Source organism: Marmota marmota, unplaced genomic scaffold (assembly GCF_001458135.2).
Source record: "Marmota marmota marmota unplaced genomic scaffold, marMar, whole genome shotgun sequence".
Taxonomy (NCBI): domain Eukaryota; kingdom Metazoa; phylum Chordata; class Mammalia; order Rodentia; family Sciuridae; genus Marmota; species Marmota marmota.
In genome coordinates, this window is record NW_026000283.1 from 11,607,255 (window position 1) to 11,619,896 (window position 12,642).

Here is a 12,642-nt window from a genome sequence, read left to right on the forward strand (position 1 = left end):
CTTTAGCCAATGGTGTCTGACCTTACTATCACAGAAACTTGAGGACTTTGAAGTATTTGTCTCTACCTAGATGACAGTGTGTCCTGTTTTCATACTGTGTAATTAACTTCAACCAAAGCCAGGTTCCTTAAGAAATGGGTACAAAAATAACAGAATATATTTTGGAGAAAATGTGATAAAATGGCTCTTTTCATTTTTGGTTTTGTTTTAATAAACTTAGAAGCATGTTGGGGGAGGGTAAACAAAGATGAAGACAGAAGTAAACACAGCTTTTAGTTGCTGACATTCTGTGGCTACATTCAGAGACTAGGTAAAGGCCTTCCTACTTCCTTGTTGGAAAGCATTTGTTAAAATTTAATGAACCTCCATCTGTGTGGATTTAAGCTGCAGGGACATAGATACCCCCACAATACCCTGCATCTTCTCATCTCTTGTGCTGAAAAATTTGGCCTTCATTATTACAGGGTACTTTGGGAGATCTCCCTTCCCTAGGATTTGGTAGCAGCCTAATCTCACCATATCAATGATGGGAGCAGCTACAGTCTTGATTTTCTGGTATTGACTCATGTCTACTTACTAACCAACCTCCACAATTTATCAAGTTTACAGATGAGCAGAAGCTCTGGTTCTGCCTAAAGTGGTAATGCTTCATACCAACTTTCCCAAAGTAACCTGTATAATATATGTCAAAGTTGATCCTGTGGTGATACTTGCCATAGCTTGCCAATGTGGCCATGGCTGTAGCTCATGTGGCCCTGAAGGTTATGGGTCTTCCTCGGTCTGGATGGCAGATTGGCAGCCTATATAAAAGAGAAAACCTTCTTTATTCTTGAAAAATAGGATTATTAGGGTGGAAAACTGGGGGAACTCCACTAACTCTTTGATATCCTTTATTAAGGGTTAGGGTTAGGGCTTGGGGGTTTCCACTCCAAGATAATTGATACTTTGTCCAACATCTTGAAGATGTCTCAGCCAAAGAGAACTTGTCATATTCACATCTGTGCTTTCTAAAATAAACATCTCTGGGTAAGCTCAGAAATGATACTGTGATAATTGAGGTGCAGGAAGTTCTTCTAGACAAGTGAAACTCTGGTCAGGAGATTGTAAGGAATCCCTTTGATTGGCCTTTGGGAAATGGTCAGAGTACGAGACATGGGGCAGAGGGCATTATCAGATATTCTATCTCTCCAAGATTAATCTTGAAGGGCTCTTTCTATTTACCACTCACTTAAATCCAGTTGAGTTTGGGCCTTGGAGACAGAATTTTGGTTAGACCTTGATTCCTTAGAGATAATATAATGTTAGAAATAAGAGAAGTTTATGATAGTCACTTACAGTTACTACATTGAGGCCATAGTATTTTGGAAAACTAAGAGCACTATATTTTTCTTCTTTACAAAGGGCACCAGAATATTAGGATAACTTATATTTTGGCAAAAAAAGAGCCTCTCTGCATATCTTACACCAAAATAAAAATTCAAAAATATTAAACACTTAAATAAAAACATTCAAATACAGAATAACATGTAGGTACATATTCATATAAAGAGCATATAGAAGACCCTTCCAAGCATGAATACAAAAACAGAAAACAGAAAAGAAAAAAAAAGATTCAACTTCATAAAAAATTTAATAATGTGAAAAGCAAAGAATATCATAAATAAAATGAAAAGACAAATGAACAACTTGGGTTAGTATTCTTCTTATATTAAGAGCTCTTATAAATCAATAAGAACACCATGAAAAAGACCTGTAATATAATGGGCAAATATGAACAGAAAATTCATAAAAGTACACATGAAACAGTTAAAAAAGTCACCTTTATGAGTACTTAATGAAATGGAAATTAAAAGATTTAGATAACAAGATTTTGACAATAAAAAGGTTGGTCATGTTTAATGCTTACTGTTGAAGGACTGTGGGAAAGGACATTTCATATACTGTTTCTGAGAATTTAAATTGATACTATATTTTGTAAGGCAATTTGGTGTTATGTAATAGGACTTTGAAATGTATGTGATGTAAAATAATATTTTTGAAATATTATTAAGAACCCTTTTAATGGGTTCTTACTATTATTAATCTGACAATGTCCCATTATTAGGTCCCCAGGTGTTTTAGTCAGTTTTTTCATTGCTGTGACCAAAAGACCTGACAAGAACAATTAGAGGTGGAAGAGTTTACTTTGGCCCACAGTTTCAGAGGTTTCAGTCAACAGATAGATGACTCCATAGCTCTGGGCCTGAGGTAAGGCAGAATGTTATGTCCAAAGAAAGCAGCTCAGGACATGACAACAGAAAGCAGAAAGAGAGAGCTCTGCTTACTAGGGACAAAAAGGCATGCCCTCAGTGACCTGTCTTCTCCAGCCACATACTACTTGCCCACAATTAGGACCCAATTAATCTGTATCAGTGCATTAAACCATTAATTCAGTTGCACATCTTACAGCCTAATAATTTTGCTTCTGAATGTTCTTTGCATTGTTTCACACATAAGCTTTTGGGAGATACTACATATCCAAAGCACAACACCAGGGAATAGAAAGATGAATGCCAACTTGAGAAGGAGGGAGCATTTCATCTGTCTATATAGCAGAGGAAGTAAAATATGTCCCTTTTTCGTTCCTAGAAGAAGCTGTCTACAAAGTAAAAGTAAGTGATCCCATGTTAGTTTGGGGTATTCTTAGAACACTAGAGTGAGTTTCTTTAATCCCAAGATATAGGGTGGGAAATACTAAGCTTAGAGAAGTACCATGTCCAACATTATGCCACTCAGATAAAAGGATAAAAACTGCATGATAGTATAGTGAGTTGGAGGAGGGCAAAAACTATCCCCTAGTTTCCCATAGCACTAAGATTGGCACAATGGGAGCTTGGAGAATGTTCTGGTCCGATATGGGACATGGACCCACTTACTTTCCAAGTGACAGTGGGATGAGCAGAAACCAAGGAGAGGCTTGTGGCTGACCAATCTCTAGAGATAAGTCACAGGGACAGTAGTCATGCCTGTGTAGGCACTCTAATACCAATAAGCAGTAGTGGGAGTGTCACATGATAGAACCAAGAAGGTAGAAATCACCAATCTCAAAGACCAGAGTAGGTGAAGATACCAGTCCACCCCATGGGCTTCTTTCAGAAGATGCCCAGAGAGAGCGTGGAATGAAAGACCAGCAGAGACCTAGAGGACAGTCAGTGGTCAGAATGCCATGAGGACATCTAGGGAAGGATTAGGGAGAGAAAGCTTGAGAGTCTGAGTATTTATCTGAAGGAAATTATTTTAAATAGAAAATATTATTATTTAAACTTGAAGAGTTAAAGATATCTTTAAAGGGCAAATTTAAGTCTGCATGCTTCCTGTATCATATAGAAAGGTAGGAGTTTGTGAGAAACTTCAGATAGATAAAAATAAAAAAGCTACACATATTTGCAAAATATTAATTTTATAATATAAACTTCATGTTAGTATTCTTTAATCTAGCTATTACATATTTAGCAATTTATTCTAAAGTAATAATCACACAAGAGTCTAAAGATATATACTCATATAACAAAATGTTCATCATAGCATTTTTTACTTGTATTTATTTATTTTTAATTTTTTAAATTTAATTGATTCTATTTTTTAAATACATGACAGCAGAAGGCATTACAATTCTTATTACATATAGAGCACAATTTTTCACGTCTTTGTATATAATGTATGTTCACGCCAATTCATGTCTTTATACATGTACTTTGTTTTTTTGCATTACAATTCTTGTTCCACATATATACCACAATTTTTCATATCTCTCTATATAAAGTAGGTTAACACCCATTTCCTGTCTTCATACATATACTTTGGATAATGATGTCTATTACATTCCACCATCCTTGCTAATCCCCTGCCCCCTCCCTTTCCCTCCACCCCTCTTCCGTATCTAGAATTCATCTATTCCTCCCACACTCCCTCCTCCCTACCCTACTATGAATCAACCTCCTTATATCAGAGAAAATATTCAGCATTTGTTTTTTTGGGTTTGGCTAACTTCACTTAGCATTATCTTCTCCAGTGCCATCCATTTACCTGCAAATGCCATGATTTTATTCTCTTTTATTGCTGAGTAAAATTCCATTGTGTGTATATGTCACGTGTTTTTTATCTATTCATCCACTGAATGGCACCTAGGTTGGCTCCACAGTTGAGCTATTGTGCATCATAGCATTTTTAAAAACAAAAACTGAAAACAACCTAAATGTTTGAGAAATGTTTACATTATAATAAGTTCACACAATGAAATACTCTTCAATTGTTACAAAGAATAAGAGAAATCTATATTGGCAAGGGAAAGACCTATTTTTAAGAAATAAAATTATGATAGGGAATATAAAATGGAAGATGATCTTATTTGTGTATATCTTGATCTATATTTATATGGAAACATATTCATATTCTATAGGAAAGTAAAAAAGATTATATGACTATATTTAGAGTATGGTCCCATATTTATTTAAATATGTATATGTAATATATAGTTCATGTATGTGTGTTTTTGTATACACACACACACACAGAAGATAGTTTCAAAGTTTCTGTACCAAATTATTAGAAATTATTATAAGTGGGTGGTAGATAAGTAGAAGTTTCTCTTCTTTACTTCTACAGTTATGTTTTGCATAATGTATTTCCCTACTGAACTATAATTATTTTTATATTTAGAAAAATCAATGCATTTATTTTCTTTCTCTTTTCTTTTTTGGTACCAGGGGTTGAACCCAGGGACACTTAACTACTGAGCCACGTCTCCACCCCTTTTTTTATATTTTGTTTAGAGACAGGATCTTGCTGAGTTGCTGAGGGCCTTCCTAAATTGAGGAGTCTGGCTTTGAAACCGCGATTTTCTTGCCCCAGCCTCCCATGCCACTGGGATTGCAGGAGTGTGCCACCGTGCTTGGCTACATTTATTTTCTTATAAAAATAGTGTGTGTTGTTAGTAATAAGAAGAGAGATCTGTGATATGTTAATATATTGAAAGAGAAGATTATTAACAGTGTATGGTTTCAGACTAGGAATAGAACCAACATATGACCCAGCTCTCCCACTTCTTGGTTTTTATCCAAAAGATCTAATGTCAGCATACTATAGTGATACATGCATACCAATGTTTCTAGCAGCACAATTCATAATAGCCAAGTTATGGACCTAGCCTACATGTCTAAATGTCTGTAAATAAACGAATGCATAAAGGAAATGTGGTAGATATGCAGAATGGAGTTTTATGCAGACATAAAGAAGAGTGAAATTATGTCATTTGAAGGAAAACGGATGGAACTGGAGAACAGAAATAAAAAAGGGATCTCATGAAAATAGAAGAGAGAAATAGAGTAAAGAAAGGAAATTGAAAAGGAGGAAGGAAAGAAGGGAATGAGGAAGAACTAGGGAAGGAAATCTATCAAATTATGCTATGTCCACTTATGAATATACCAAATGAACCCCACTTTATATATAATTGTAATGTGCTAACTAAAATAATAACAACAGAAGGGATGGGGTTGTGGCTCAGCAGTAGAGTGTTTGCCTAGCATGCGTGAGGCACTGGGTTTGATCCTCAGTACCACATAAAAATAAATAAATAAAATAAAGGTATTATGTTCAACTACAACTAAAAATATTTAAAAAATGATAATAGCAATAGAAGAGAAACTGGTAGAACAGAGCAAGTTTGTGAGAGGGAGAGAGGAGGAGAGGGAAAGGGAATGTAGTGGGGAATGAGAGTGTTGAGTAATCAAATAGTTCTGTGACATGTGAATATGGCATAATGAATTCCACTATTATATATATTTATAATGCACCAGTGAAATGTGTGGTTTAATATTATTTGTTTTTACATACATGAATGTATGTGCATATAAACAGAACATATGCTAACATATTAGGGTTGATTATTTTTGGATCTTTGGATTAGTAATGATTTTTATGTATTTTTCTTTTGATTAATCTTATTATCTCTCTGTAATAAAAGTATTTTGTGAAATTAAGGAGAAAAACACAAAGTATGTCCCTCTACTCTATGCTGTAGAATATGATGCCTGATTTGAGGTAGTTTTTGAGGTATATTGGGAGCCAAGTGGAGATGTCTTGGGTAGTAGGAAAATGTGAGGGTTATACAGGACTGGGTACATAATTGGCTGGGCCCAGTGATAAATGAAAATACTTTTTTTCAAAAGCAAGAAAAATTTCTGTTAAAGGTACTAAAATATAAAGTTTTTTCCTTTGTTGAATCTCTCTCCTGTTCATGTGCATAATCCATCATCCTATTGAACATCATTTACAAAATACAAGTTCAAAGATAAAATTAAGAATTTCAAGATGGTGACAAAGCATTAAATCCAACCTGGGTCCTTCTAGGCTAGGGTCCCTGTGTGACTTCACAGGTTTTACTTCCTTGAAGCTGGCTTCATGGTTACACAGTAGCAGGCTGGGGAGTTTGGTTCTAGATATCATTAGCCAGAGAAAACTCATGAAACTATCAACCTCATAAAAAAATCTGTTCTAAAAAGCTTTCTACCTTCTAACATAGCACTGCTTATGCCAGTTCTAGGACATGCCATGCCAGTTCCTGACAAACAAGACTGAAAATTACCCAAAACCAAGTAGTTAGTGACAGTTTCCCTAAGCTGCAGCTGTAAGATAAATGCAGGTTTGGTGCAGCCAATATGGAAAGCAGTATGGAGATTCCTTGGAAATCTGGGAATGGAACCACCATTTAACCCACCTATCCTTCTCCTCCGTCTATACCCAAAGGACTTAAAACAGCATACTACAGGGACACAGCCACATCAATGTTTATAGCAGCACAGTTCACAATAGTTAAACTGTGGAGTCAACCTAGAATCCCTTCAGTAGAGGAATGGATAAAAAATATTACTCAGCAATAAAAGAGAATAAAATCATGGCATTTGCAGGTAAATGAATGGAGTTGGAGAATATAATGCTAAGTGAAGTTAGCCAATCCCAAAAAACCAAATACTGAAAGTTTTCTCTGATATAAGGAGGCTGATTCATAGTGGGGTAGGGAGGGGGAGCATGGGAGGAATAGACGAACTGTAGATAGGTCAGAGGGGTGGGAGGGAAGGGAGGGGGCATGGGGTTAGCAATGATGGTGGAATGTGATGATCATTATTATCAAAAGTACATTTATGAAGACATGAATTGGCGTGAACATACTTTATATCCAAACAGAGATATGAAAAAGTGTGCTCTGTATGTGTAATAAGAATTACAATACATTCTACTGTCATGTATTTAAAAAATAAAATCAATTAAAAAATATAAATGCAGGTTTGACTGGGTATGAGAGGCAGAAACAACAGGAGCTCCTAGTTGAGCACTCTCAGTGTAATAATTCTGCAGTAAGAAGTAGGATGGGAGCACTAAAGGGGTGGAAAATTAGAACAAAGTTTGGGGAAAGGGAAAGATGATTGAAAAGAAGTATATGAAGAGGGGCAAGGACTCTCAGTGGTCTAAAGAAACCTGACCGATTTTATTTTTATGGCTATATTAAAAAATAGCAAACATGGATTAAACGTTGTGGTATATTTTAAATGCATACATTTAACGAATTTAATGTTTTTTTTCTTAACATGGATAATATACAATATAATTGCTCAGAATAACTGCTGGGTTTGTACAACATAGAAATTTATAATACACTATAAATTTTGTTTTTAACTATGTTAAATATACATAACATAAATTTACCATCTTTACTATTTTCTTTGCAGTGCCAGGATCAAACCTAAAATCTCATGCATGCTAGGCAAATGCTCTATCACTGAGCTAATCCCTGGTCCATCTTAATCATTTTTGTTTTTTGAGACAGGGTCTCACTGTGGCTGGCCTTGAATGTGTGATCTCCCTGCCTTAGCCTCCCATGTAGCTGGGATTAAGGACAAGTGCCACCATCACCATGCCTAGCCAGTCTTAACCTTTTTTGGGGAGAAGGATTGAACCCAGGGGAACTCAACCACTGACCACACCCCCAGCCCTATTTTGTATTTTATTTAGAGACAGGGGCTCACTAAGTTGCTTAGAACCTCACTTTTGCTGGCTTTGAACTTGTGATCCTCCTGTCTCAGCCTCCTGAGCCGCTGGGATTAGAGGCACATATGGTAGTTATTTTGTAATTGAGAAACCGTCATCATGTTTTCCATAGGTTTTGCACCATTTTGCAATCTCAGAAACAGTGCATGAGAGTTTCAGTTTCTCGACACCATCATCAGTACTTGTTTTTTTTCTGTTCGTGTGTTGGAGATAGTGGCCATCCTCACAGGTGTGAGGTAATGTTCATTCCTTTTTGTTGTTAAGTAGTATTCCATAGTGTCAATGTACCATGATTTATTTAACCATTTACCTGAGTAATATCTCATTATGTTTTAATTTGCATTTCCCTAATGGGTAATGATGCTAAACATATTTTCATGTACCTGAATAACCTCTTTCTTGAAATATCACTCCATGTGTTTTGCCAATTATCTAATGGATTGTTTGGTTTTTACTGTTGAGTTTTGAGAGTTCTTTATAAATTCTACATGTTAGTCTTTTGTCAGATTTACAGTTTTCAAATATTTTCTCAGACTCTGTAGCTTGCCTTTTAATGTTCATAACTGAGTCTTTCATAGAGAAAAAGTTTTAAATTTTGATGTTCAACTTGTCAATTTTTTAATTTTTCTGGATTGTGCTGTTGGTGTCAAATCTAAGAACTCTTTGTTACCCCTAGGACACAAAGTTTTTCCTCCTGTTTTTCTTTTTTCTCTAGATTTTGTGGCTTTACACTTTATATTTGAAATTGTGATCTGTATTGAGTTAATAGTTGTAAAGGATATGAGACAGGTCCAGTTTCGCTTTTGCTGATGATGAAAGCACTGTTTGTTGAAATATTATGTTTCTTTCTTTTAATTGATTTTGTACCTTTGTCAAAAATCAGTGGGGTATATTTGTGTGGGTCTAGTTCTGGGATCTCTGTTTTGTTTCATTAATCTATATGTCTGTCCTTTCACATGGTCTTGGTTACTGTAGCTGTATAATTTCTTGAAATCAAGTAAACTGATTCCTCCTACTTCATTCTTTTTTATAGTGTTATTATATTTTATACATTTATTTATTTATTTTTAACATGGTGCTGAGGATAAAACCCAGTGCCTCACACATGCTAGGTAAGTGCTCTACCACTGAACAACAAGTGCAGCCTCCAACTTTATTCTTTTTCAAAATTGTTTTAGCTATTCTAGTTCCTTTGACTTTCTATATATATTATGGAATAATATTGTTTATTTCTGTAAAAATATTGCTGGATTCTGATAGGAATTGCTTTAAACCTACATATCAATTTGGGGAGAATTATTTTTTTTTATTATGTTGAGTCTTCCAAATCCATTAACACAGTATGTCTTTCTGTTTATTCACATATATTCACATATTTTGTTTCTTTCATCCAAATTTTTAATTTTCCACATGCAAGTCCTGTATATTTTTGTTATTTTTATACATAAGCATTTTCATTTTTTGAGTTGTTGATGGACCTTTATTTTATTTATTGATTTATATGTGGTGCTGAGAATCAAAGTCAGTGCCTCACACATGCTAGGCAAGCGCTCTACCACTGAGCTACAACCCCAGCCCTAAGAATTTTATTTTTGAGCAATTATAAATGGTATTGTATTTTAAATTTTGTTGTTTATATGTTCATGACTGGTATATAGAAATTAACTTTTATGATTATCTTATATTGTGAAACTTTGCTGAACTCATTAGTTAGAAGAGATTTTATCTCATTCCTTGGAATTTTCTACTTGGATAATGTGTTGTCTGCCAGTAGGGACAGTTTTGTTTACTTCTTTCTGATCTTTTTGCCTTTATTTCCTTTTCTTACCTTCTTGCATATATTAGTCCATTTTTATTACTATAATGAAATACCTCAGGGAGGTTAATTTCTTTAAGAAAAGAGGTTTATGTGGATCATAGTTTTGTAGACTGAAAGTCGATGATCAGGCAGCTGCATTGGTTCAGCCTCTAGTGAGGGCCTAATGGTAGATGACATCATGGTGGGAATGTGTGCTAGAGGGCGAGATCACATCGCAAGATAGGAAGCCAGAGAGCTGGGTGGGTCTGGACTTGCTCTTTTTATAACAATTCTCTCAGGAGAACTACATTAATCCTTTCTGAAGGCAATCCCCAATCACACATTACAACCTACTGCTTAATGGTCTATACCTTCTCCCTACAACACCATACTAGGTATCAGGCTTCCAACACATAAACCCTTGGACAACAAATCACATACAAACTGTAGCAGTTCACTGGCTAGAATTTCTAGTACTATGATGAATGCATGGTTGAGAGCAGATATTCTCGCCTTATTTATGATCTTTGGAGGGAAGCATCTAGTTTTCATTGTCAAGTGTGTTGTTAGTTGTAGGGTTTTGTAAATATTCTTTATCAAGTTGAAGAAGATCCCCCTATTTTTCTCTTTCTGAGTGTTTTTCCTCATGAATGGGTGTTAAATTCTGTCAAATGCTGTTTCTGCATTGATTTATATGATCATATGATTTTTCTTCTTTACCACATTAATATGGTAAGTTACGTTGCTTGGTTACTGAATATTGAAACAAACTTGCATCACTGTAATAAATTCTGCTTGTTCAAGGTATATAATTATTTTTATGCATAACTGAATTCTATCAGCTAATATTTGTTAGGAATTTTTGTATCCATAGTCATAAGTGATATTCATCTATAGTTTTCTCTTTTTATACCATATTTAGTTTTTGAATCAGAGAAATAAAATGATTTGGGGATATCCTCTTTTATTCTCTGGAAAAAATGTATAAAATTGATGTTAATCTTTCTTTAAATGTTTGGAAGAATAGTCTAGTGAAATCTTCTAGACCTGGAGATTTCTTTTTGTGAAGCTTTTAAATTGTTAATTGAATCTCCTTATGGTTATAGAGCTGTTCAAATGATGTATTTCATATAGGTTGAATTGGTGTTAGTTTGTGTTCTTCACGGAATTGGCACATTGACACTGTCAAGCATATGTATACAATTGTAGCATTTCTTTATTATCTTTTTGATGTCTGTAGGGCATGTGATAACGTCTCCTGTTTCTTTTTTTTTTCTTGTTTCATTCCCAATATTGGTAATATGATTTATCCCTCTTTTTTTTCTTTGTCACTTTTTCTAAAATTTTGTCACTTTTTTATCATTTAGAAGAATCAATTCTTTATTTCATTGATTCTACTGTTTTTCTCTTTTCAATTTCATTGATTTATTTTTATTATTTTCTTCCTTCTGCTTGCCTTTCTTGTAGTTTTTCTTCTTTGGATAAATTTATGATATGGGAGCTTGAATTATTGATTTCAGATTTATTCTTGTTGTATGCATTTAGTGCTATGATTTTCCACTCTCAGCAATGTTTAGCTGTGTCCTACAAATTTTGATATAGTGTATTTTCATTTTCATTTTCATTCATTTCATCATTATTTAGTTTTTCATCACTTTAGCATGAATATATTTTTTAAAATTCCCTTGAGCCTTCTTCTCTGCTCCATGGATTATTTAGTAGTGTGTTGCTTAGTTTCCAAGTATTTGGAGATTTTCTTGTTATCTTTCTATAGTTGATTTCTGTTTTGATTCCGCTGTAGTTGAAGAACACACCCTGTACAGTTTGAATTCTTTTCAGTTTGTTAAGTTTTGCTCCTTGTTCTGGGATAGGACCTCTCTTGATAGGTATTTTGTTGCTACTTGAAAAGAATGTGTATTCTGCTCTTGTTGGGTGGAGAATACCTATAAAAGTTGACATTGGATTCTATCTCCTTGCCAATTTTCTGTCTAATTGTGACATCAATTATTGAGAGAGGAATATTGAAGACTCTAGCTATAGTAGTAAATTCATCAATTTGTCCTTTTAGTTCCTTTAATTTTTGCTTTACATATTTTAGAGTTTTATTGTTTAGTGCATACACATTTATAATTGTTATGTTATGATGAATTAACTCTTTTATCATTATGTAATATCCTTGACTATCTCAGTTAAAACTTTGGGTCCAAAATGTATTTCATATTTTATTCAAGGTGTTCATTAATATATACCTATATATTAATATGAATTATTTTAATATAAAAATAGTACTATTATATATTATCTATAATACATCAAACATATTGTTACTATATATGAGCATGTACAATCTATTTATACTTGGATACCAATATAGCCCTCTTGCTTTCTTTTGACTGATGTTTACATGATATTACTTTTTCTGTCCTCCTACTTTCAACTTCATTATACTGTTATATTTAAAGTGAGTTTTTTGTAGATAGCATATGTTTGGTCATTTTTTTAATCCACCATATCAGTCTATTGCTCTTTTCAACTTAAATCTACCATTTTATTTTTCCCCTTTGTTTATTTATTTATTTATTTTTAGATTTTTTTTTTTTTTGCACCGGGGATAGAACTCAGGGGTGCTTTACTACTGAGCCACATCCTCAACCTGTTTTTTATTTTTAATTTTGAGACAGGGCCTTGCTAAGTTGCTGAGGCTGGCTTTGAATTTGCAATCCTCCTGTTTCAGCCTCCTGAGCTGCTGGGATCACAGGCAT

The 12,642-nt window shown here is 34.3% G+C and overlaps 1 pseudogene; it reads right to left on the reverse strand.

The window, feature by feature from the left end:
• Positions 1 to 354: 354 nt before the first annotated feature.
• LOC125614388 overlaps positions 355 to 12,642 on the reverse strand; it is a 121,874-nt pseudogene continuing 109,586 nt past the window's right edge.